Source organism: Pinus tabuliformis, chromosome 4_1 (assembly GCF_031772625.1).
Source record: "Pinus tabuliformis cultivar Carrire ecotype Pingquan chromosome 4_1, CPIR1, whole genome shotgun sequence".
In the NCBI taxonomy this organism is placed as follows: domain Eukaryota; kingdom Viridiplantae; phylum Streptophyta; class Pinopsida; order Pinales; family Pinaceae; genus Pinus; species Pinus tabuliformis.
This window is the reverse complement of record NC_142303.1, coordinates 623,948,970-623,975,426: the sequence shown is the minus strand read 5'-3', so window position 1 is coordinate 623,975,426 and position 26,457 is coordinate 623,948,970.

Sequence of the window (26,457 nt, the reverse complement as noted above, 5' to 3'; positions counted from 1 at the left end):
AGTATCATTCTGCAACACCAATGTACCTACCCTACTTACTTTGCCTAGCATTTTTTCTTCTTCTTTGTTTGGGTGCACTTGGACTGGCAAACCCTCTTCATCTTCTTTTTCTTTTCATGGCAATCCTATCCAACTCTGTACTTATAACATCCAAGGGCTCAGATTCAACTGTTGAGCTCCTTTGTTTCTCTACCTATCTACCTATCTAGCAAGAGTGAACAGTTTGGACAGATTTTATTCTCTATCTCTAGAACGAGTAATTCAAACATGAACTAGCCAAGATTAAGCTGTTTGGCCATTCATCAATGGTGGCATAAGTCAACAAGCTGCACACATCAGATTATTACAAAAATAGAATAGTAGTGGCATTTTGGACTTGCACACTTTCCTGGTCTATTTGATTTGGGGTTCATTTCTTTCACTTTTTTTACCATTTTATTCTTTTTTCCCTTTGATTTTTCTTTTAGGGCATACCCTTTTTACATTTTTTAAATTTTTTTATTTTTTTACAATATGGAAAACCTTTGCAACAAGAGAAGGTATGAACATATTGCAGAGCTCATCAATGTCAATCATGAAATATGACACCTATTGGCATAGGAGCATAACAAACTGATCCAAGACTATCCCAAAATGCCAAAATTTCAAAGTCCTCAAATCTCAATGAAACCTAGCTCAAATCAAATATCTCATCACTCTGAATCCAATGGCGTGAATGACATGTCAATCCTACACCATATGTGAAAGTTATAACCATCTAAATTTGTTGTCAAATAGTAAAAGTTTTGTGCAGGTAGGCCCCACAGATTGCCACTGGCACTCCCACAAGTCACCACATGGAATCTCTGTCAACGAGTATGAAATCTTCCGGGCCAACTAGGACATGATACATGTGCATGACTAGGCATAATAAGTGGCCCAATCACAGGGCACCACGTGGCCTAATCACAAGGTGCCACATGACACCATGTGGTTGGTCGATCAACCTTGGCCAAATATGGCAAGGTGACTAGCAGGAGATAAGTTGGCATTCTAGACTATTTTTGGTGGATTCAAAGACAAGTTGGCGGTCATGGTTAAGTTTGGCAAAGGAAAGTGGTAATGGGTTGGCAGGCCAGCAAAACCCCAAACTCCAAACTTGGCAGATAGGTAACGTCGACCAAACAACTATTTTGTTTTCAATTAAAAAATGTCATACGATTTAGGTCCGCGGGGTTTGAACCTGCGACCCCCTCGCACCAAACGCACTAGCAATAAACCACCAACCACCTGTTGGTGCAACGGGCAAGCTAAAAGGAGATTTCAATCCAAACTGTAATCCTCCAATAATTTTTTTTTTCCACAATCGCTATGAAATGATTTGGTAGTGTCCATTTTCTAATCAACTGTGTAGTCTCTACATAATGATTTGGTAATGTTGTTTACTACAAAATGATCTGGCAGCGCACTGTAAAATTTCTATACAATGATTTTGGGGAAGATGAATTGGCTTAGCTCTTTCCCAATCCAACTCTCAACGTCCTTAACTTGCTACTCAATATAGTGAACGATTTACTTTGCCTTTCTTTACCGAAGTTTGAAACATTAGTTAAACTTGACAGTCGAAAAACAAATCTAACCAAGGTTTTGACCATATTCAAAATATGGTACTCTATTTTAGTTTACTAGCGTTCAATTTGCTAGAAAAAATCACTATTCCAAAAAGGAATGAGAATTACTCCACGGTATTTCAAATCGATACAACAAGAATACAAAATATAAATGAACGAATCACACAACGACTGAAGCCATAATGTACAAATTATTAATGTAAATCGATTCAACAAGTTACAAGCTCTCAAAATGATAAAACACACAGGAATAAAAATGCAATTAATATCAATTCATAAGAACAAATACATTTGGTTTAATCATAGGGTTTCGATTCAATCTCAAACCATACAAACTCACAGTGCCATTTGTTGTTCATTTACACCATTTACACAAAAATACCTTCTAATTCACACAGATTGGTAAGTACAGGTGGGTCTGCAACTTCAAAATTATAGTTACACAGAGAAACAACGAGTTCCTCTATTCCTCTCCCTCGGGAACTTCTAGACACTCCTTCTCTTTATTCCCCAAAAAGAAAAAAACTGTGACAAACAAGAGTCATGGAGTGTGAATCATTTCCCTTCTCCACAATATAAGGGAATTGAAAACTAAACTTACGTTAGAAAATAACTTCTCCAACTTATTTGTAAAAAAAATCAAAACTCACTCCTAAATTAAACTTTTAAAATTTCTTAACAAAAATGTTGGGTGTGTGTTATATTCTTTCCATGACTAACCTCACGTGCAGACCTACCTATGGTTTTGTGCATGGGTTTTGCACATGGTTTTGGGCATGATGGTTTTCTGTCCATGGTATCTTGTAGATCCGGTCAAGGGAACTATGGTTATGTTCTAATCTAGGCTTAATGGATTAGGGTTTATGAATGGTTCAGAATGTATATATATGTGTTGTAACAATGAAAGGAATATAATGAAAAATCAATTAGGTAGTCCCAATTTTGGGATCCAGGGTAAAATCTTTGTGTATTTTTTTTGTGTTTCTCACCATTATATATTTTCTATTTTTAATAATTTGTTTGTAAGTAATTTTGGTACAGGGTTAAAACCTACATTTGGTATGAGAGTTGTTTTAGCTTCAAGGGTCTGCCTTTGTTGTTGAGGGTTTTTTCTTGGGCCTGTGTTAGACCCTGTTTAGTGGGAGATTTGCGAGATCCATTCTTGCAGTGAAAGAAGATGGAAAGCAGTGGAAATATAGAGATCGAGAAATTTAATGGTCAGAGTTTTGAGTTGTGGAAACTCAAGATGTAGGATCTACTGGTGGATAAAGAACAGTGGATCGCGGTAGATCCGGATACTAAACCAACGACAATGTGAGATGAAAACTCGTCGAAGTTGGATCGGAAAGAAAAGAGCACAATACGAATGTGTATCTCAGATTTGGTATTGTTGAATGTATCAGGGTAGGATGTGGTGAAGGCTCTGTGGGACAAGGTAGGGACTTTGTACCAATCTAAGTCTCTGGTGAACAAACTGTTCCTACGGAAAAAATTGTATAACCTGAGGATGAAGGATGGAGACTTAGTGACAAAGAATTTGTACGCATTTAATACTATGGTAAGTCAATTGTTATTAGTTGATATTAAAATTTCAGATGATGAAAAGTGCATCAGTTTGTTGTTTTCTCTACTAAATTCGTGGGATAGTATGGTTGTTGCAATAGCTAGCAATACAACTACCTTGAAGTTTGATGAAATAGTCTCATCCTTGCTATCAGAGGAGATGAGATGAAAAAAACTGGAGGGCTAGAATGGAGATGCCTTGTCTATATGAGGACAGTCCCAAAATAAAAACAAAAATAATTCCTCGAGTGGGAGATCTAAATCTAGAGGGAGATCTAAATCTCCAGGAAAACCTATAAAGGTGTGCTGGAAATGCGGAAAGGAAGGGTGCTTCAAAAGGACAGTAGGTTTAAATCTCCTAAGAAAGGAAAGGGATTTGATGATGCTCCTTATGTAGAGGCAAAATCTACCTCATATGAAGGTGGGGATGTGTACTTGGCTTCTTCTTCAAGTACACATGTAGATCATGAGGCATGGGTTTTTTACTCATGTGCATCCTTTTACTTCACTCCCCATAGGGAATTGTTATGTGAGTATGAGAAATATGATGGTGGTGATGTCTTCTTAGGGGATGATAGGAAGGCTAGAATCATTAAACGTAAAAAAGTCAAAATGAGGTTGCAAGGTGGAAGGATTAGAACACTTTCGAGTGTTCTTCATATTTCTGCATTGAGCAGAAATCTGATTTCTATAATCAAGATGGATGATGCAGGTGTAAAAATAGTGTTCAAGAAAGATACATGTAAGATGATTTGGGGAGCACTGGTATTGATGCGGGGAGTTCGTATTGGAACTATTTGCAAGATTTTGGGTATACTTTTATTGATAGGTGCAATAGTTCTGTGGTTCCTGAAAGTGGAGCAGAAAATCTAGTGAGCTCTGGAGAAAAGACCATGCTATAGCATCAAAGGCTTGGACATATTGGAGAGAAGGGCCTTCGAATACTTCATGGTAATGGTATGTCTAATTTCTCTCTAAATTTCAATTTCTATGAACATTTTGTATATGGGAAGCCGAATCATGTGAGTTTGCCCTCTAGTGCTAAGAGGGTGAAAGGGATATTAAAGCTTGTGCATAGTGATGTGTTTGGACCTGTGTAGGTTCCATCACTAGGTAAGTCTGTGTACTATGTATTATTTATATATTTCTTCTCAAGGAATACATGGATATATTTCCTAAGGAATAAATCTGAAATTTTTTACAGGTTTAAAGAATTTAAGGCTCTAGTGGAATAACAGACAGAAAAGAAGGTAAAGGTGCCAAGAATAGATAATGGTGGAGAGTTCTGCAAGAAGGAATTTGAAGAGCTATGTAATAAGTGTGGTATAACATGACGGAAGACTACTCCATACACACCTCATCAAAGTGAAGTTGCAGAAAGAATGAACATGACGTTTATGGAAAAGGAAAGAAGCATGCTTAGTGGTGTCAGGTTAAGACAATAATTTTGGGCAGAGACGGTGGATACTTCATGTTGTTAGAACCCTACATTGTACCTTTTTGCTCATATATTTTTCTATCATTCCACCCTTTTTCAATCCATGTTTAAAGTCTATGTTATCACTTTAATCCATTTTCCAAGGGTATATAACATTTCTTCTCGTTACTATATGTTTAATTTGTTTTACATATAATTTTACGTTACTTTTATAATTAACCATTGATTGGAAATATATAGTTGCTGAAACAGTTTGAAGATTGCAGATTTATCATTACGGTCTACGTTGTTGAAACAGTTAGAACAGTGCGCAAATCCTGTTGCTGAAATAGCCTGTGATTTGCATTTCAGATTCAACAGCAACAAGAAGAGATCATCGAAGGAGTTGTTACACTGGCCGCAACAACTACATTCCAAAATCGGCATTGTCACAACCATTGTAACAACATTTTGCTAATGGAAGAACCAATTATCCTATTTTAGCATATCGGGATTTATAATGTAATTAATGTATAATAGATGTCTCCTCTTTAAAAAGAGGAGACATCAGCATTAGAGGGGTAGAAAGACTACAGGAAGGTCAAGCTAAAAGAAAAGGGACATTGAATCTTTTTGTAACATGAAACATTGACAGATGAATAAAATATTGTTTTGAGCATTCTGTCTTAGTTCCTTTTTCTGGGGAATCTTGTGAGAAGGAAAGAGCCCACCTTCCTCACAAGATTCACCCATTAATTCCTGTAGTGTGTTAAGTGTTATTATTTTCCATTCATGCCTTGTTAAACTCTGTTTGCTGAAATTATTTATGCATTATTGGAACTTTGTATTTGTTGTTGATACTCTATTTCTATTTAACTATTGCATTGTTTTCATAAATTCATTCATAGGTAATCAGTGATTTTTTTAATTGGTGATCTGGTTTACAGAAATGAGTTTGCGAAGCATGGTAGTCAGAAACAGGTGCCGAAGATTCCTGCTTTGGGAATAGGGTCTTGTTCTCTGTTATAGCATAGTTAGCCTTTTCCTCTACAGATTGATTTATTTTCCTACATTGTTCTTTTTAACAAAATCTAGGATTATTTTGATAATTGACTGCAACAGAGAGATTGTTCTTGCTGTAACTTAGAGTAGAAATTCATTTTGTTAAAGCAAGGTGTGATTAGCATAATTGTTACTACAACTTTTCATTGCTTTTGGGATTGAGCATATATAGTGTGAGATTGCCTTTGAAATAAACAGACTTCCCTGGGTTGACAATTCATGTAGCACTTGGTTGTTTAAATTAATAAGCAATTAAAGTGACCAACATTTTGGCGCCGTTTCCGGGGAAGGCAACTGTAGATTTCAAAAGCTATTTTTTTCTTTCAGATGTGCAGAATGCATGAGACGACGCAAAAAAACTAACCCTACAGGTGGCAAGATCAAAGGAAGAGGAGGAAGAAAGACCTTTATTGACGAGATTATATCAAAAGCTGTAACTTCTCAAAGGCTAAGCTCTCGGAAGCCAAAATATCAGCACTCCCTTCAAAAAAACTACGAAATGAAGGAAGTTGTGGGCCCTGAAAAGGTTGAGGAACCAGTATAAGACATTGAGAAACCAGTTGAAGACATTGAGGAGCCAACAGAAAACATTGAAGACAGAGCAAGTGCAGCAGGATAACAACCAATGGAAGAGAACAATGAAGGATTCTTTGGTGGAGGACAGGTAGGAGAAGGAAAAGATGAGAATTCTCTCTCTACCTTGGGATTTCCTATTGGTGATCTTCCTAGAGGAGCAACTCCCATGAAGAATATCCCACTTTCGGCCTTACCTAACTTCCATGGTTTATCTTCTGAAGATCCTGATGAGTTTCTTTTTGAGTTTGATATATTATGCAGAAGCTATGATTATGTTACTAATGCTCAAAAACTGAAGCTATTTCCAGCAACCATAAAAGGAAATGCACGAAGATGGTTCATGAGTCTGGGAGGCCATGTAATCACAATGTGGGAACAGATGAAACAGAAGTTTCTCCTCAAATATCAAGACTACTGTCAGACAAGAGAAAAAGGAGAGGAACTATTTAAGATGGTATAAAAGGAGGACGAAAATCTAGAGGACTTTGTGGAAAGGCTACAATATAATCTGCAAAGATCCAATCATCCCGACGTAAGTAAAGATATTCTTAAAACAATATTATTGAAAGGGGTGAGGGATGATTGTCTAGACATGCTAAATATGCTTGGTAAAGGGGACATATCTAAAGAATCATATGATGAAATTGTTAACCTCTGTAAAAGATGTTCAAGAGGAGCTGCAAGGAATAGATCAAACAACAGGGATAATACATATTCAAGAGTTAAAAAATCAGCCAGTGGAGGAGCAACAAGAACTGAACTAGGTAATTTACTTGAGGAATTTAAAACTAAAAGGTTAAGTTCTTTTGCTTCACAGATTGACACCTTGCAGGTTAAGAAGAAACAAGTAGAAGCAGAAGCTGCCTTGGCTGTCTTTTGTCCCAAATGCAGAGATAAACATCCACTAAGGGAATGCCCATTGGAAAAAGTGCCAATTTGCACCCTTTGTGAGAAGGATCATGAAACACAACAATGCCCTTCTTTACCAGGAATAAAAGCAGCATTGCAACCAACCGAAGAAGAAGCTGAAGCAGTCTATCTGTTGACACAGAGAAGGCAATGGCAACCACGAGGACAAGGTATGAACTCTAATATGCCATTTATGTCTTCTAATCGTTAAAACAATTATCCTTCTTTTAATCAAGCAAATTACTCGCCTTTTAACCAGATGCAATAATCGCCCTTCAATCAAATGAATTACCCACACATGCAACAAGAAAACCCTCCCTTTGTAGACCCAGCAATGTGGACTCCTTGGCCTCCACAACAACAATCTTACTTTAACCAATGGAATCCAAACTGGAGGGGTCAAACAGATCCCATTTCCAAATCAATTTTGTTGGGTCCCTATAATACTAGTGATTACCCCATTACTATTGTAGTTATACCCCTTATTTACATTGTTGTGCCCCTATTACCCCCATATTGTTATTTTTGTGCCCCATAGAATCCCTCTATTGTTATTTTTGTGGCTTTATATTATTATTGTTAGGTCGGCTGGATTATATTGTGACTCCTTAGACTCCTATATATAGAAAGGAGGTTTTGTCATTTGTATCATCGAAGAATTGTTCATTTATGTAATGTAAAGGAGGTTGCCCCCTCGAAGAGGCTGAATTCTAAGGCGTTGATCTATCTTTTCTATCTTTTCTTGAGCTGGTTTCATAACATTTGGTATCAGAGCTTTGGATTCTAGGGTTTCGCTGCTCCAAACAGGTCATCGTGGAATTTTCGCTATAACTTTTTTTCTGTGACGTTTCAGAAGTTGCAAAAAAAACCCATTTGAGAAGAATTGGAGCTGAACCTTGGGTATGAATTTCAGAGCTTTTCGCGCGATATTTTCGGAGATATGATCTGAGGAAGTTGGTCTTTTTGCAGACTCTTGAATTACATTCAAAACAGGTGACCTGGGGAAAATCGTCATAACTTTCTCTCTGAGGATCGGATTGAAATTTCGTAAAAAGGTACAGAAACAAGACAGACTATAGTTTCTTGTATGTGTGTTTTAGATTCAAAGGTTGAAACAGTGACTCGTGGCACGTCGTACAAGTTCGCTCTACTGAACCAGCCTAAAAGCAAGTCACTGTGGGAGATTTCACATAACTCTTCCTTGGAGAATCAAATTTGGCTCAAACTTGTGGCATTGGAAAGAGGACACAGAAGGCTACTACAGGTAGCAATTTCAGAACTGGATGATCCGAAATTACAGATATACATCAGATTCAATATCAGGCTTCTATAAAGTGAAAAAAGGTGTGTAGTTTTTTTTAAATTTTTGTGTAAGCTTGGTTTAACGGAATTCAAAGGGCATAGTAAAGCATTATTGTCGGTAACTGATGCCCCGAGGAAAGAAAATGAAAACACCTAGTAAGGAACCTGAAAGCTCTAGCATGACTCATGAAGAAGAAGAAGAAATGCTACATGATATATCAAAATTACAAGAACAAGTGCAACAAATGTCACGCTCACAAAAGCTAACAGAAGCTAAGATAAGTGGTGTGGAATCTAAGATAAAGGGCATGGAAGCTAAGATGGATGATTCGAAGACAGATTTGAAGAGAGACATGGCAGATTTGAAGACAGATTTGAAGGAAGAATTGAAGAAGTTGCTACAAGAAAGGGTCACTAATGGTGAAAAGGTAGTAAAGGAAACTCATGATGAGAACAAAAGAAATGTTAATCATGATACCATAGACGCTAATGTTGGATCGAAGAATCACCATATTCCAAAAATCGATATGAGGAAGTTTGATGGCAAGGATCCCGCTACATGGATATTACAGATGGAGCAATTCTTCGATCTCAATAATGTGCAAAACGCACAAAAGGTACGTATGGCAACTGTATATTTGGAACCAAATCAGTTTGTATGGTATCAATGGCTTTGCTCTCGTAAACAATTTATCACTTGGGCAATTTTTACGGAAGAATTGATAGCACATTATGAAGATACAAAAAGCAACACTTTTTTTAGCCAATTGATAAGTCTCAAACAAAAGGGTTCAGTAATGGAGCACATTGAGGAGTTCCAAAAATTGAACATAAGGGTAAAAGATATTCCAGAGGAGCATAGGATTGATGTGTTCATAGGGTCTTTAAAGGATAATATCCAACATGATGTTCGCCTTTGGGAACCGGATTCATTAGAGAAGGCATTCAGGTTAGCAAGAAAAATGGAAAGCAAAATTATGGCAACCAGGAAGCATACCACTCACAGCTATAAAGACGGAAGTGTTGTTGCCCCTAGTCTTCCACAACCTATAAGGTTGACACCACAACAATGGGAAGAAAAAAGAGCAAAAGGGCTTTGTTACAGTTGTGATAGCAAATACACTAAAGGTCATAAGTGTGCTGAGAAGAAATTATTCTACATAGATTGTGAAGAGGAAGAAGAAAAGGAGCAAGAAAGGTCAAAAGAAGAAGATATACTCCAGGAACAAAGCCTAGATGAAGAACAAATAAATCCAACCATATCTTGTAATGCATTGGCGGGAATTACCACTCCTCAAACCATCAAGATAGAAGGACAAATCAAGAAGAAAAAGGTAATAGTGTTGATTGATTCAGGAAGCACCCACAATTTTATTCATTGTAGGGTAGCAAAAGAATTGAATTGCTTCCTATATCCAGCACCAGAGTGTCAAGTGATGATTGCAAATGGAGGAACAATAAATTGCTCTGGAAAGTGCCATAATATCAAGCTATCCATGGGAGAATATGTATTGACTAGCCCAATGCTTTCCATTCCAATGGGAGGTGCGGATGTTGTACTAGGAGTCCAATGGCTACAATCCTTGGGTACAATAGCTTTTAATTTTCAAGAACTTTTCATCAAATTTTCTACGGAAGGAAAGGAAGTTGAATTAAGGGGTATTTCAGGGAAACCAGGAAAGATAATCAGCTCTCATGGTATGACAAAGCTTCTAAAAAAGGAGCAAAGAGGTGTAATTGCACAATTATGCTCGCTAGATGTTTCCACATTGGAATCATCTATTTCTCCAGATCTCCAAAAAGTCTTGGACAATCATTCCAAGGTATTTGAGACTCCCAAGGGTCTCCCACCTATGCGTGATCATGATCATGCTATTCATCTGATTCCAGGAAGTGTTCCTCCAAACATCAGGCCGTACAGATATCCCTATGTCCAAAAAAGTGAAATTGAACGTATGGTTGCAGAAATGCTAGAGGCTGGTATAATTCAACCGAGTCAAAGTTCTTTCTCAGCTCCAGTAGTATTGGTGCACAAGAAGGATGGATCATGGCGCATGTGTCCAGATTATAGGGAGCTCAACAAGCTCACTATTAAAGATAAGTTCCCCATTCCTGTTATTGATGAATTACTGGATGAATTGCATGGATCAATTTACTTCACCAAGTTGGATCTTCGTTCGGGATATCATCAAATCAGAATGAAGATTGAAGACATTCCGAAAACGGCATTTAGAACTCATGAGGGTCATTATGAATTTTTGGTCATGCCTTTTGGCCTTACCAATGCACCTTCAACATTTCAAGGTTTGATGAATTCAATTTTCAAACCATTCCTTAGAAAATTTGTGTTAGTATTTTTTGATGATATACTAATCTACAGCAAGTCTTGGAAGGATCATGTTGAACATGTTGACAGGGTGCTACAACTATTGGAGGAGAAACAATTATATGCAAAAAGATCCAAATGTTTCTTTGGAGTCCAGGAGGTGGAATATTTGGGTCATATTGTATCTCATGAAGGAGTTAAGGTAGACCCTAGCAAAATTAAAGCCATTAAGGAATGGAAAATCCCCACATCCATAAAGCATCTGCGAGGATTTCTTGGGTTGACAGGGTATTATCGCAAGTTTGTTAAGAATTATGGGAGAATAGCAGCACCTCTAACAACATTATTGAAGAAAGATTCATTTTCATGGACTCCGGAAGCAACAAAGGCCTTCGAACATCTTAAAGAGGCAATGTGCCAAGCACCGGTCTTAGCTACACCGGACTTCACAAAAACCTTTATTGTGGAATGTGATGCTTCAGGAAATGGAATTGGTGCTGTTCTAATGCAAGATGAAAGACCCATTGCTTTTGAAAGTCGTCCAATCAAGGGAAAGTTTTTAAGCAAAGCTATTTATGAGAAGGAAATGTTGGCAATACTCCATGCACTTAAATGGCGACCCTACCTAATGGGAAGACACTTCAAGGTAAAAATGGATCATGATAGCCTTAAATACTTTTTAGAACAAAGATTATCCTCTGAAGAGCAACAAAAATGGGTCACAAAGATGTTGGGTTATGACTTTGAAATCATCTACAAAAAAGGGAAGCAAAATGTGGTGGCAGATGCACTCTCAAGAAAGGATGAGGATGTGGAAGCATTGTTGTGTGCCATTTCTATTATCCAACCAGATTGGATAAACGAAGCAAGGGAGGAATGGAAGAATGACGAAGAAGTGTGGGCACTTATTCGAAAGCTACAACAAGATTCCAGTACTTCTGATACATTTAGCTGGCAAAATGATTTGTTATGGTACAAAGATCGCTTATACCTCTATAAGAATTCCCAGCTAAAACAAAAGATTCTTATGGAATTGCACACTTCTCCCTTAGGAGGGCACTCAGGATTTTTAAAAACTTACCACAGGGTTAAGAAGGAATTTTTTTGGGATGGCCTTAAATCAGATATTCAAAAGTTTGTGGCGGAATGTTTGGTTTGCCAGCAAAATAAAGTTGAAACAATTAAGACACCGGGTCTATTAAAACCTTTATCCATTCCAAGCCAACGTTGGGAGGAGGTTTCAATGGATTTTATCACAGGTTTACCCAAGTCTGAGGGAAAGAGTGTCATCATGGTGGTAGTTGACAGACTTACCAAGTATGCACACTTTTGTGCATTATCACATCCATTTAAAGCCAGTACAGTTTCTACTGCATTTATGGAAACAGTTCAAAAGCTACATGGAAACCCAAAGATTATTGTAAGTGACAGAAATCCCATTTTCACTGGAAATTTTTGGACAGAATTATTTTCTTGTCTTGGTACTCAGTTAGCTCATAGCTCATCTTATCATCCTCAATCTGATGGGCAAACTGAGATAGTAAACAAATGTTTGGAAGGATATCTTCGTTGCTTTGTATCTGATAAATAGACACAATGGGTCAAATGGTTGCCTCTGGCTGAATGGTGGTATAACACTTCCTTCCATACAGCAACAAAAATGACCCCATTTATGGCACTTTATGGGTATCAACCACCATCCATCACATCATATTTAAGAGAAAATTCTAAGGTTCAAGCAGTTGAACATCACATCGAACATCAACAACAAGTCCTCCAACTCTTAAAGGATAACCTCGTGTTGGCACAAAATAGAATGAAACAACAGGCAGATCAACATCGCAGTGAAAGAAGTTTTGATGTAGGTGATTGGGTATTCCTACGGCTACAACCATATAAGCAAATGTCCCTAAAGCAAGCTAAGAAGGATAATAAATTATCACCAAAGTATTATGGTCCGTACAAGGTGTTGCAAAAGATTGGTACTATGGCATACAAATTGGAGCTTCCTGCAGCTTCTCGATTGCACCCAGTCTTCCATGTTTCATGTTTAAAGAAGGTAATAGGTGACAAGCTCCCAATTCAAACAATATTGCCAGAACTTGACGAGGAAGGAAAAATTATATTGGTCCGGATGCAGTCACAGAAACAAGAACTCGACAGCTACGAAATCGATCAATTTCAGAGTATCTTATCAAGTGGAAGAACTTATCTGCTGAAGATTCCACATGGGAGGATGAGAATTTTATGCAGAAGTATCCAGAACTACTCAAGCGTTGAGGACAACACTTTTTTGAAGGAGAGGGGCATGTTGGGTCCCTATAATACTAGTGATTACCCCATTACTATTGTAGTTATACCCCTTATTTACATTGTTGTGCCCCTATTACCCCCATATTGTTATTTTTGTGCCCCATAGAATCCCTCTATTGTTATTTTTGTGGCTTTATATTATTATTGTTAGGTCGACTGGATTATATTGTGACTCCTTAGACTCCTATATATAGAAAGGAGGTTTTGTCATTTGTATCATCGAATAATTGTTCATTTATGTAATGTAAAGGAGGTTGCCCCCTCGAAGAGGCTGAATTCTAAGGCGTTGATCTATCTTTTCTATCTTTTCTTGAGCTGGTTTCATAACAAATTTCCTCAGTTTCAGCAATCACTCCCTCTACCATCATGTGCTCCACCAAATAACCAAATGATGAGACCCCAGCTACCTGTACAACCAAACCCTAACCCCAATAATAAAGTTGTGCAAGTTATTGATATATAGAACCAACCTATACTTCTTATTTTCCCTGCACAGTGTAATGATATTCATTTACGATCTAGGAAAATAGTCGAACCCATTATTGATGATGTTACCTCCTCTGATTCTGATAAAGAAGAGACAAAGAAAAATGATTCACGTAAGGAGGTACAACCATCCTCTAATAAGGGTGCTGAAACAGCAGAACCACCATTCCCTGAGCGTTTAGCTTTGACTAAAATGCCTGAGCCACCTGCTTTCAATCTTTTAGGGGAATTACAGAATCTTTATGTTAAAATTCCACTTTTACAAGCACTAAGAGATGTACCAATTTATGCCAGAACTATGAGAGATATTTGTGTTAAGAAACCCAGTAGGAAAGCTAAAGATCCCCTTAGAGTTCATGTTATGGGCGATCTATCTACTTTAATGACTGGAAAAGCCCCTCCTGTTAAATATGGTGATCCTGACCATCCTACTGTTATAGTACAAATTGGAAAAGCAATCATCCCACGAGTTCTGGTGGATTTAGGTGCTGCTATAAATATTATGACTCTTGAAACCTCACAACTGTTACAGCTAAAGAATGTAACTAGAGAGACACCAACCATTCTAGAGTTAGCTAAACATTCTACAATCAAACAGGAAGGGGTCATTGAGGATCTAAGCATCTCAGCTGAATCCTGGAATTACCCAGCTGACTTTGTGGTATTACAAACTAAAACTAAGTTGGGGGACATCCTTTAATTCTAGGAAGGCCCTGGTTGGCCACAGCCGATGCCTTTATCAGTTGTAGAGCTGGTTCAATGACAATTTCTAATGGATATGAAACCAAGCAACTTACTCTCTACCCTCACACCACACCTATAATTAATAATGATAATTCTGTATGGTTGGACTATGATGATAATGATACTCAACCTATTTTGACTATCGGACAAGCTCTAAGTCTTAAAGATACCACTGAGGATGAAGTAATTAATAATTTTATTTGTGAACCCTCCTCGGTGACTTCTGAAACACATAATCAGTTGGTTGCAATTTTGAAATCTGATACCCAGGAAAAGCTTAAATCTGAATATCTACCTCAAACATCAACTACCATCTCCTCTAAAAGCATAACAGTAGAAATTGAACCTAGCAAGACATTGAACATAAACCCCAATTTGACAGATGCTAAAACACAACAGCTAATGAAGTTACTTCTCGAAAATAAGGAAGCATTCGCATGGGACTATACAGATATGAAGGGAATCTCTCCTAAATTATGTACTCATCGTATCTATATCAAGGAGGGTTGCCGACCAATCTGTCAATCCCAGCGACGAATGAATCCTAATTAAAGGGAAATTGTTAAAGAGGAACTTCAAAAATTGCTTAATGCAGGGTTTATATATCCCATATCTGACAGTGAATGAGTTTCTCCATTGGTAATAGTTCCTAAGAAAAACGAGAAATGGAGAGTGTGTGTAGATTATAGAGCCTTAAATAAAGCCACTCAAAAGGATCACTTTCCCTTGCCATTCATTGATCAGGTGTTAGATAGTTTGTCAGGGAAGAAATTCTTTTCCTTTTTAGATGGTTTTAGTGGGTATAATCAAATCAAAATTGCACCCCAAGACCAAGATAAGACCACTTTTACTAGTCCCTGGGGAACTTTTGCCTATAGAGTTCTTCCATTTGGACTATGTAATGCACCAGCAACCTTCCAAAGAGCAGTTATAGGAATCTTCTCTGATATGCTTAATGACTCTATGGAGATATTTATGGATGACTTTACCCCTTATGGTGTGTCTTTTGAAGATGCATTATAAAACCTTGAGAAAGTACTTAAACGTTGTGTACAAGATCACCTTTCCCTAAGTACTAAAAAATATCATATGATGATGAATGAAGGAATTGTGCTTGGGCACTTTATTTCATTTCAAGGAATTCAGGTAGATCCATCCAAAATACAGGTAATTCAAAACCTTCTTATTCCTAGAACACAAACTGATGTGAGAAGTTTTTTAGGACATGCAGGGTACTACAAAAGATTTATCAAAATTTTTTCCAAAATAGCTTCTCCTTTGTTTGTGTTACCTATGAAAAATGTTGAATTCAAGTGGACTAATCTTTGCCAGAAATCATTTGATGAACTCAAGCATCAGTTATCTATAGCTCCTATTCTAACGGGACCTAATTGGGCACTTCCCTTCCATATATCCTCTGATTCTTCGGATACTGCAATTGGAGTTGTCTTGGGACAAGAGGAAAACCATCTTCCTTATGCTATCTATTTCATTAGTAAGAATATGACTCTTGCTGAGCTTAATTACACAGTTACTGAAAAGGAATTTTAGCAGTCATTTATGCTATTAATAAATTTTGACATTACATTACTGGTTACTCTACTTTTGTCCATACTGACCACTTGGCTATTAAATATTTAATGAACAAATCTGTCACAAATGCTCGAGTCACTAGGTGGTTATTTTTATTACAAGAGTTTGATATTACAATTGTAGATCGACCAGGTAAAGAAAATGTAGTTGTTGATTTCCTTTCTCAGTTAAAAGATAATGATAATACCCCAGTAGATGATTCCTTTCCTGATGAATATTTATTTGCAGTATTTTCTCACTCACCTTGGTATGTAGACATTGCCAATTATCTGGTTGCAGGGAAGTTACCATCACACCTATCACATTGAGAGAAGAGGAAGATCATTCAACAAAGTGCTCGCTATAGCTAGATAAGTGGGTGTCTTTTCTACGCAGGACTTGATCATGAAATCCAGAGATGCATTAGAGAAGATGAGGTTTATGATATATTGAAAGCTTGTCATGATGGCCCTTGTGGAGGGCATTTTGATGATAAGAGAATGGCACATAAAATTCTCAGGATGGGTTATTATTGGCCCTCACTCTTCAAGGATGCAAAGAAATATGTTCAGGCCTGCGATAGCTGTCAGAGAATGGGTCAACCTAATCATAGAGATGAAATGTCATTGAATCCCCAGGTAATACTTGAACCATTTAAAAGATGGGCCTTAGACTTTGTAGGGCCCATTAATCCTCCATCCAATCAAAGAGTTTATACATTGGTTTGCATAGATTATATGACTAAATGGGTGGAGGCTAAAGCACTCCTTAGAGCTAATGAAGAAGTTGTTTTAGCTTTCCTATTTGAAGAAATATTCATTAGATTTGGAGTGCCTAGAGAGCTAGTTACAGATGGAGGACCTCCTTTCAATTCTCATGGTTTTAAAAACACCCTTAAAAAATATCATATTCATCATAGAATGACTACACCATACCACCCCTAAGCCAATGGACAGGTGGAGAGTACAAACAAAGTTATAAAAGCCATTCTAACAAAAACAGTGAAGGAAAACAGGAAAAATTTGTCTCAAAGGCTCCCTGAAGCACTATGGGCTTATAGAACTACCTGGAGAAATACTACAGGATTTTCTCCCTATGAATTGGTTTATGGTAAAAGTGATGTTTTTCATGTGGAATTTGAAATTAAAACCTTAAGAACTGCTTTAGCTGTTAACCTTGATTTGACTGATGCACAGGCAGCCAGGTTGTAGCAGCTTCAGGAATTGGATGAAAAGATATTAGATGCCATTCATCAAACAACTATGATCCAACAACAAAGAACAAGGTGGCATGATAAAACCATCAAGCGTAAGCAGTTCCAAAAAGATAAATGGGCTTTATTGTATGATTCTCGATTTGAAAATTTTCAAGGGAAACTACGTACAATATGGTTGGGACCTTACGAAATAGATATTGTTTTTCCCAATGGAACAGTAAGGCTCCTAACAATTGATGACTCTAGAACACCATTACTAGTAAATGTTTATCGGCTTCGTCTGTACCAGCGACCCATTTCCAAAGAGGATTTTAAGGCCACTTGCATGGAAGATTCACATTATCTCTTTTTGGGGGAGCCTTTTGCCCCTCATTGCATTTAATTTCTGCATTGTATTTTTAGCATTAGATTAGATTTCTTAACTAATAATCCCTGTCAAGGGTTGGCATGTTACAATTGATTATTTTGCAGATTCTAGGGAAGGCTTATTGGAAAGGACAATCCTATCACAAGCAGATCCAAGCTTCACCTTGTGAAGCATTGTTCATCTTAATCCATCCATAGTTTATTTCCCCATCCCCCAGTAACATTTCCATCATTAATTCCCCTCAATTCTTTTCCCATTTTCCCATCACTCTTCAGCAACATTTTCCTTATTTTTCCCATTGCTGAAACAACAATCTTCAACAACATTTTTCCTATTTTTCCCATTCTTGGAACAATATTCTTCAGCAACATTTTCCTTATCTTTCCCATTGCTGAAACACCACTCGTTACCCACTTTCCCGTTGCTAAAACACCACCCGTTACCTACTTTCCCATTGTTGAAACACCATTTCTTTTCAAAGACATCATTATATAGCATTTTCCGTCATGAAAATCACTTTCTTCCATTATTTTTATGCTAATTCTGTCATTTCACTACCTTCTCCTATGATTATACAGACCTCTAATGTAATCTCCCTCATGTTTCAAAAGCTTCTTCCATGACTATTGTTGATCTATTATGAACTAGCACTATATTTTTCGAAATATGAATTAAAGGTAAATATGAGGTATGTAAATATTATGTGTAAGTACTATTAAACTATGGTTAAATGAGAAGATTATGTTTATTATTACCATGATCCCCGTACATTTAAAGCTATTATTTCAGCCGTAGTTGGGGGGAATACCAAGATTATACGCCATCATTTCACAGCAAGCCAATTACCGTCATTTTTTTACCCACTATCCCATCTTATCACCTCGCCTCTGTGTTGTTACTCCATGTTCTCATTCGCAAAATTTACTCTGTCCGAAGTGTGGTAACTCAGTTTTTGACTGTGCATTTTACCAAAGCTGGTTAACTATGGGAGGACCTGCTATTCGACATGAGCCTGGCTCGATAGCTCTACTTGAATTACATCCAGAGGTATATCAGATTTTTCAGCAGGCAGGCTGGGTAGGATATTTTCAAAGGCTTCAGGGATTCGATCCACAACAGGTCCTTGAATTTGCACGTAATCTATGGGAGGATCATTCTACTGTCTAGGGAGTTCGAATTCCAGTCTCAGAGGATGACATAGCACAGGTTTCAGGTCTGTCGATCACTGGCATTCGATGGTTTAGTCGCAAGCATATCATTTTGAATGCACAAAAGGATTTTCTCCTGCCAGGAGAATAAGTCGAGCCCAAAGGCTGGGGTGTTCGACTTCACTCATTACCACCTCCATGGCCAAAGGTTGCTGAATTCGTCAAACATTATCTCACTTGTGAAGGTTGCTACCAGGTAGTCTATCAGCATGATTTTGTCTTGTTAAATCATTTGAGGCATGGTCAACTATTAAATATCCCTTATTATTTACTTGGGTGTCTAAAGAATATGTCACATTACTGCAGACAGGTAAAATTCCCACTACTTCCCCTCACCCATCACCGTCTTGTTCAGCTACTAATCCAGAGGGGGTTTTGCTCAAAAAAAACCTCCTCTTAATAATCCACCCCTAGACCCTGAGCAAGCTACTGAAATTCCTCAAGAAGCTATTGAAATCCCTCAACAAGTTGCTGAAAATCCTCAAGAAATTCTTGAAAATCCCCACGCGCAGCAGCCTGAGAACATCCCTAATCCTCCAGAAATTTCACCAGCTGATCCAATTAACCCTCCCACCACATCAACTCCATCCCACAATTTAGCAGAATCATCTAATCCTATTGTTCATATCCCTAGTGATGATTCTGAAGATAACCTTCCCCTCTCCATTCTAAAAAGAAAAAGGCAAACTAAGACCGTTTTCCTATCAAAAAGACAAACGAGGGCCTCAACCAAAGCAGCTACCATTTCTGATAGCCCTCCCCCTCAGAAAAAACCTACTCATAAAAGGAAAATTACTACTCTCCCTGCCTTTTTACCCCAAAGACGAATGAGGACGTCAACTGAAGCGGCAACTATTGCCACTATCCTAAATTCCCCACCTATTCATCTAAAACCCCATACCCCACCACAGTCCCAAGTCCTCGAATCTTTACTTGTCTCACCCTCGGGCAATGAAACACAAGAACCAGATGCCCAGGATTTGATGACATCATTTCTTTCAGAACAAGTAGCTGTCACACAAGAACTAGCTACTCATTCAGTAGCTGTCACGCAAGAACCAGCTACTCATTCAGTAGCTGCCACACAAGAACCAGCTATTGATCTACAAAATCCAGATGCCCAGGATGTTGCACATCACATAGCTGCCACACAAGAACCAGCTGCTGATATACAGAATCTAGATGACCAGGATGTTGCACATCACGTAGCTGTTACACAAGAACCAGCTACTCATTCAGTAGCTGCCACACAAGAACCAGCTGCTGATATACAAAATCTGGATGCCCAGGATGTTGCATATCATGTAGCTGCTACACAAGAACTAGCTCCTCATTCAGTAACTGCCACACAAGAACCAGCTACTGAGACTGTGACTGCTACACAAAGCCCAGTCACCCTGGCTTCCCTTTTACAGGAAAATGAGTTTCTAAAATCAGAACTTGAAGTTTATAAGAAGGAACTAGTAATGGCAAGGGAAGCCTATGACAGAGAGCTTAATTTGTATATTCTAACCCATGCAGCATCCACGGCCGAGAAAAGTACAAAGAAAGACCAGTATAAAGAATATATGTGCAACCAATGCGGTAATATTTATCATTAAGCAGGGTATAAAGTAGTTGAAATCCCACTGCGTGGAGCCTGCCCTGCGTCTACTTCTTCTGCAATCAAAGAGGAACGCTCTACTGTCACACAAGAACCAGCAGGGCCTTCAAAATTTTTTGGAAAAGAAGTTAAACCACAAGTACCTCGGCCTACTCTAACTGTTAAAGCTGAACAACCTGTACCTCGACCTACTATAACTGTTAAAGCTGAACATCCTGTACCTCAGCCTACAAAAACTGTTTTTACTCAGATTGAACCTCAGCCTACAAAAACTTTCTTTACTCAAACTTGCAGTACTGAAGCACAAACTGATAAATGGAAGAAAGAATATGTTATTTCGCAAGATAAAATCTTGCAGGAGCATAAATCACTATGGCAATATCATATATATTCAAATTGGGAAGCCTTGGAGCAAGTACTCCAACATTCTCGCACCTAGAAGAAAGAGAATAAAGAGCTAAAAAGAAAATTGCTCCTTATGTTTGATTTGGTTCAGAGATTATTAGCTCCCAGGAAACCATCTTCCAATTACTCTCTTTTTCTTACAGAACGCTTAGCGTTCTTTCAAATAAAGGTAATTAAAGATGGGAGGCCTCATGAAGTATATGAACCCGAACAGTTTGTGAAGACTTTCGCAGAAGCATCTAACAGTGATCAACATTTACGCTGTGAGTTGTATCTCGACAATGACGTTATCCCTGAGAATAGGAAGCTCAATCTTAACCCTTTGGTTGGTGATGTCCAGATCAGGGCGTTTGCCTCCTTCCTTGCTAATCAGATCACATGGCAGACTGCCTTTCTTTCAGCAAGGCATAATGAAGACAACCGTCTCCTGTGGATTCGATCCGAGCCACAAAATCCTGCCATTTTTGTTGCAGAATATCATCAATTTTTGAAAAGTCCAGGGATGCTTGAACACACCAGGCAACTACAAGCAACAGTGTTACAAGACTGCCAACATTTTGTTAAAACCAGGGGAGTTGTTGCCTTAAAAGCAAACAACTTATTCTGGCAACAGTCCTCTAAGGAAAGGCAGGAGTATCACCCCTTCAGTCCTCCTAATGTTGAAGCAGCAATCTCAAGGGTACCCGATTATATCAGATGTGTCCAGAAATGTGCTGAAAAGTGGATAGGGTATCATTTTCACTTTCCTCTTCTACGGATGCCAACACAAGAATACGAGGCTCATTACAAGTTGACTAAAAAGCAAGAGGTAGCGGCATGGTAGAGGCTGCAAAAGGTGTAAGGGTTCAGAGATATAGCTGATAGTACCTTTATAGTTACCGCTTAAGTAACTTGCACTCTAAGAGCTAGTACTCGGACTCGGATTCAGAGTGAAGTTGCATGAGGACATGCAACCCTTTCAGTTGGGGGGGGATGTTAGGACCCTACATTGTACCTTTTTGCTCATATATTTTTCTATCATTCCATCCTTTTCAATCCATATTTAAAGTCTATGCTATCACTTTAATCCATTTTCCAAAGGTATATAACCTTTCTTCTCGTTACTATATGTTTTATTTGTTTTACATATAATTTTACGCTACTTTCATAATTAACCATTGATTGGAAATATATAGTTGCTGAAACAGTCTGAAGACTGCAGATTTGTCATTGCGGTCTACGTTGCTGAAACAGTTAGAACAATGCACAAATCCCGTTGCTGAAACAGCCCATGATTTGCATTTCAGATTCGGCAGCAACAAGAAGAGATCATTGAAGGAGTTGTTACACTGGCCACAACAACTACATTCCAAAATAGGCGTTGTCACAACCATTGTAAGAACATTTTGCTAATGGAAGAATCAATTATCCTATTTTAGCATATCGAGATTTCTAATGTAATTAATGTATAATGTATGTCTCCTCTTTAAAAAGAGGAGACATCAGCATTATAGGGGTAGACAGACTACGGGAAGGTCAAGCTGAAAGAAAAGGGACATTGAATCTTTTTGTAACAAGATACATTAACAAATGAATAAAATATTGTTTTGAGCATTCCGTCTTAGTTCCTTTTTCAAGGGAATCTTTTGAGAAGGAAAGGCCTATCTTCCTCACAAGATTCACCCATTAATTCCTGTAGTGTGTTAAGTGTTATTATTTTCCATTCATGCCTTATTAAACTCTGTTTGCTAAAATTATTTATGCATTATTGGAACTCTGTATTTGCTGCTGATACTCTGTTTTTATTTAACTATTGCATTGTTTTCATAAATTCATTCATAGGTAATCAGTGATTGTTTTAATTGGTGATCTGGTTTACAGAAGTGATTTTGTGAAGCATGGTAGTCAGAAACAGGTGCTGAAGATTCTTGCTTGGGGAATAGGGTCCTGTTCTCTGTTATAGCACAGTTAGTCTTTTCCTCTCCAGATTGATTTCTTTTCCTAGATTGTTCTTTTTAACATAATCTAGGATTCTTTTGATAATTGTCTGCAACAGAGAGATTGTTCTTGCTGTAACTCAGAGTAGAACTTCAGTTTGTTAAAGCAAGGTGTGATTAGCATAATTGTTACTACAACTTTTCATTGCTTTTGGGATTGAGCATATACGGTGTGTGATTGCCTTTGAAATAAACAGACTTCCTTGGGTTGACAATTCATGTAGCACTTGGTTGTTTAAATTAATAAGCAATTAAAGTGACCAACACATGTTACCTGGTTAATATATCACCTTCATCAACATTAGAGGATAAGTCTCCACATGAGGTATGGAATGGTAAGAAACCATCTCTTTCATATCTGAGGGTATTTGGATGTGATTCATATGTACATGTTTCAAAGGAGAAAAGAACTAAGATGGATAGTAAATCTGAAAGGTGCATCTTTATTGGGTATAAGGATGGTTTAAAAGGTTATAAGATTTGGAACCCAAAAACAAGGAAAGTTGTGTTCAACCGAGATGTGGTGTTTAGAGAGGTGAAATATGTTATTAAACATGAAGTCCTACCAAAAGAACCTGAGAAGATAGAGTTTGAGCTAAAGGAAGAAGAATCAGACTCTACACCAAAATAAGAATGAGAAGATCAAGAGCCACAAACTCCAGCTGTGAGAAGATTAGTTCGAGAACGAAGGCAACCAGAAATGTATATTACATCTTATTTTTGTTCAAAATTTTCTTTATCTATTACTAATGATGATCCTAAAATTGTCAAGGAGACAATAGATTCAGAGGATGGAAAATTTTGGAAAGATGCCATGGTTGATGAAATGGAATCTTTGGACAAAAAAGAGGCTTGGGATTTGGTGGAGTTGTCAAGTGTAAGGAAACCCATTGGAAGAAAATGGTTGTTTAAGAAGAAGATGAATGCAGAAGGTAAGGTGGAGAAATACAAAGTTTGATTGGTAGCAAAAGGTTATTCCCAGGTGTCGGGAATTGATTTTGGTGATATTTTTTCTCCTCTTGCCAAGGTAGCTTCTATTATATTACTTTCATTTGTTGTTGTTGCTTTTTATTTTGAGGTAGAACAGATGGATGTGAAGACATCATTTCTTCACGGGGATCTTGAAGAAGAGATCTACATGAAGCAACCTGAAGTTTTTGCGGTGAAGGGTAAGAAAGAATTGGTATGCAGGTTAAAAAATTCTCTATATGGTTTAAAACAGTCACCAAGGATGTGGTATAAGAAATTTGATACATATAGATAGAGACTTGGCTTCCCCAGAAGTATAGCATATCCTTGTGTGTATTTTAAATTAATTGGTGACCATGTTATTTATCTAGTCTTGTATGTGGATGATATGTTGCTGATTAGAAATGACAAAGAAATTATCTAGGATTTGAAAACCCATTTGTCCTCCAAATTCGACATGAAGGATCTCGGTGCTGCAAAATATATTTTGGGCATAGAAATTAAATGAGATCGGGCAAAGAGGAAGCTCTGCTTAAACCAGAGGAAGTATGTCGAGACAATACTGCAGAGGTTTAATATACATGACAGTAAACCAGTGAATGTTCTTATTCCTTTAGCTGTGAAGATATCTGCTAAACAATGTCCCAAGACACAAGAAGAGGAAGAGGAAATGTCATGTGTTCCATATGCAAGCACAGTCGGTAGCCTGATGTATGCAATGGTCTATACTAGACCATACATTGCACATGTAGTGGGAGTATTGAGCAGGTTTATGTTAAAACAAGGAAAGGAGCATTGGACATAAGTGAAGCCAATTTTTAGGTATTTGCATAGCAATTGTGATTATGGTTTTTCTACCAAGAAAGACTAGGATTGGACAAAGTTTTGGACATCCAAGGCTTTGTTGATGTAGACTGGGTTGGAGATCTAGATCAAAGAATATCTACAAGTGGGTATGTGTTTAACCTATTTGGAGGTGCAGTCAGTTGGATAAGCAAGAAACGGTCTGTAGTGGCAATTTCAACTACAGAGGAAGAATACATGGCAGTCACTCATGCAAGCAAGGAAGCAATTTGGTTGCAGAGATTATGTTCAAGTATGAGGTTGGTATAGCGAGCTATAAGGATAGACTGTGACAACCAAAGTGAAATTTTATTGGTAAAGAACCCTACTTATCATTCAAAAACAAAGCACATTAATGTTCAGTATCACTTTGTGAGGAATATGGTTGAAGACAAAAAGGTGTTGCTGGTAAAGGTGGACACTTCAAAGAATGTTGCAAATGCATTGACGAAATCTGTGAGCACTGAGAAGCTTTCTTGGTGTAGAGAAACAATCGGTGTTCCAGGGCTAGACTAATGACTAAGTTATCTTGTGGAAAGAAAACAACAAGTGGGAGAATGTTGGGTGTGTTTTATATTCTTTCCACGACTAGCTTCATGCGTGGGGGGAGAAGTAGCCCCCCTGCACGGGGTCCGGGGCAGCGCCCCATAATTTGTTTTTTGGACCCTATATTAGGTGGGCAGACCTACCTATGGTTTTGTGCATGTTTTGCACATGGTTTTGGGCATGATGATTTTCTTCCCATGGTATCTTGTAGATCTGGTCAAGGGAACTATGGTTATGTTCTGAACCAGGGTTAATGGATTGGGGTTTATGAATGCTTCAACATAATATATATATGTGTGTGTTGTAACATTGAAAGGAATATGCCCACGGGGTTTTGGATTGACGGTGAATGGGTGCACTGTTAAGGCACTCCTTGCAATAGGTCACCAGTTCAAATCCCCATGGGTACTTAGGTTAGTCTTAACTAGAAAAAAAAAAAAAAAAAAAAAACATTGAAAGGAATATAATGAAAAATCAATCTAGTAGTCCTGGTTTTGGGATCTAAGGGAAAATCTCTGTGTATTTGTCTTGTGTTTCTCGCCATTGTATATTTTCTATTTTTAAGAATTCGTTTGCAGGTAATTTCTGTACAAGGTTAAAACCTACAGAAAATCCCCCCCAGCATTACCATGTGACCATCCCATCACATTGGTAAGCTCTTATCTAGACTTCATCAAATTTTATGCTCGCCTAATGCACCTGCATGAAGCTCCCCAGGAAAGAAATATTTATGAGCTCTTGATCATAAGGCATTTTATAGAATAACCTGCTTTCTGTAGAGATGAAACACTCATCCAAGTAGAATCCTCAATTGAACGACCTTTCCACTTCACCAATTACTCCAAATATTCCTTTCCTCTTATTTGCTTTGCAACTTTGTGTCCAAAATCATTTCAGCCTCCAATGTTTTTTCCATAGGCATTTGTTTTACCCATTGTTGCTCACTGACTTCGTCGCTTTCTGCGTTTACTATAGATGAGTGTTTGTCACCAACTAGATAAAGGTACAAATTAGTTACATTGAAAATAGGTGAAATACCTACACATGTAGGTAACTCTAGTTCTTAAGCATTTGTAGTAAACTAACCAAGTATCTTGCAAGGGCCTATTTTCTTCATCTTATTTTTATTATACTTCTTTCCTAGAAATCTCTCCTTTCTTAGGTTAGCTAAGGCTATTTCTCCTACTTCAAAGTTCACTTCCCTTATTTTTAAATATACATTTTGCTTCTATTTGGGGTTGTTGACTTGTAACCTATGCTTAACTTGGTCATGCAACTCACTCATTTCTACTGCAAAATATTCTCCTTCAACACTTGTCTATTCTAATATGCCTAAATCTCATAGTTCACAAACTCCCTTAGGATGCATCCCATACAAAATATGAAATAGACATTTCCCTGTGCTCTTATTTGGTGAATCATTAAATGTGAACTCAACTTGAGC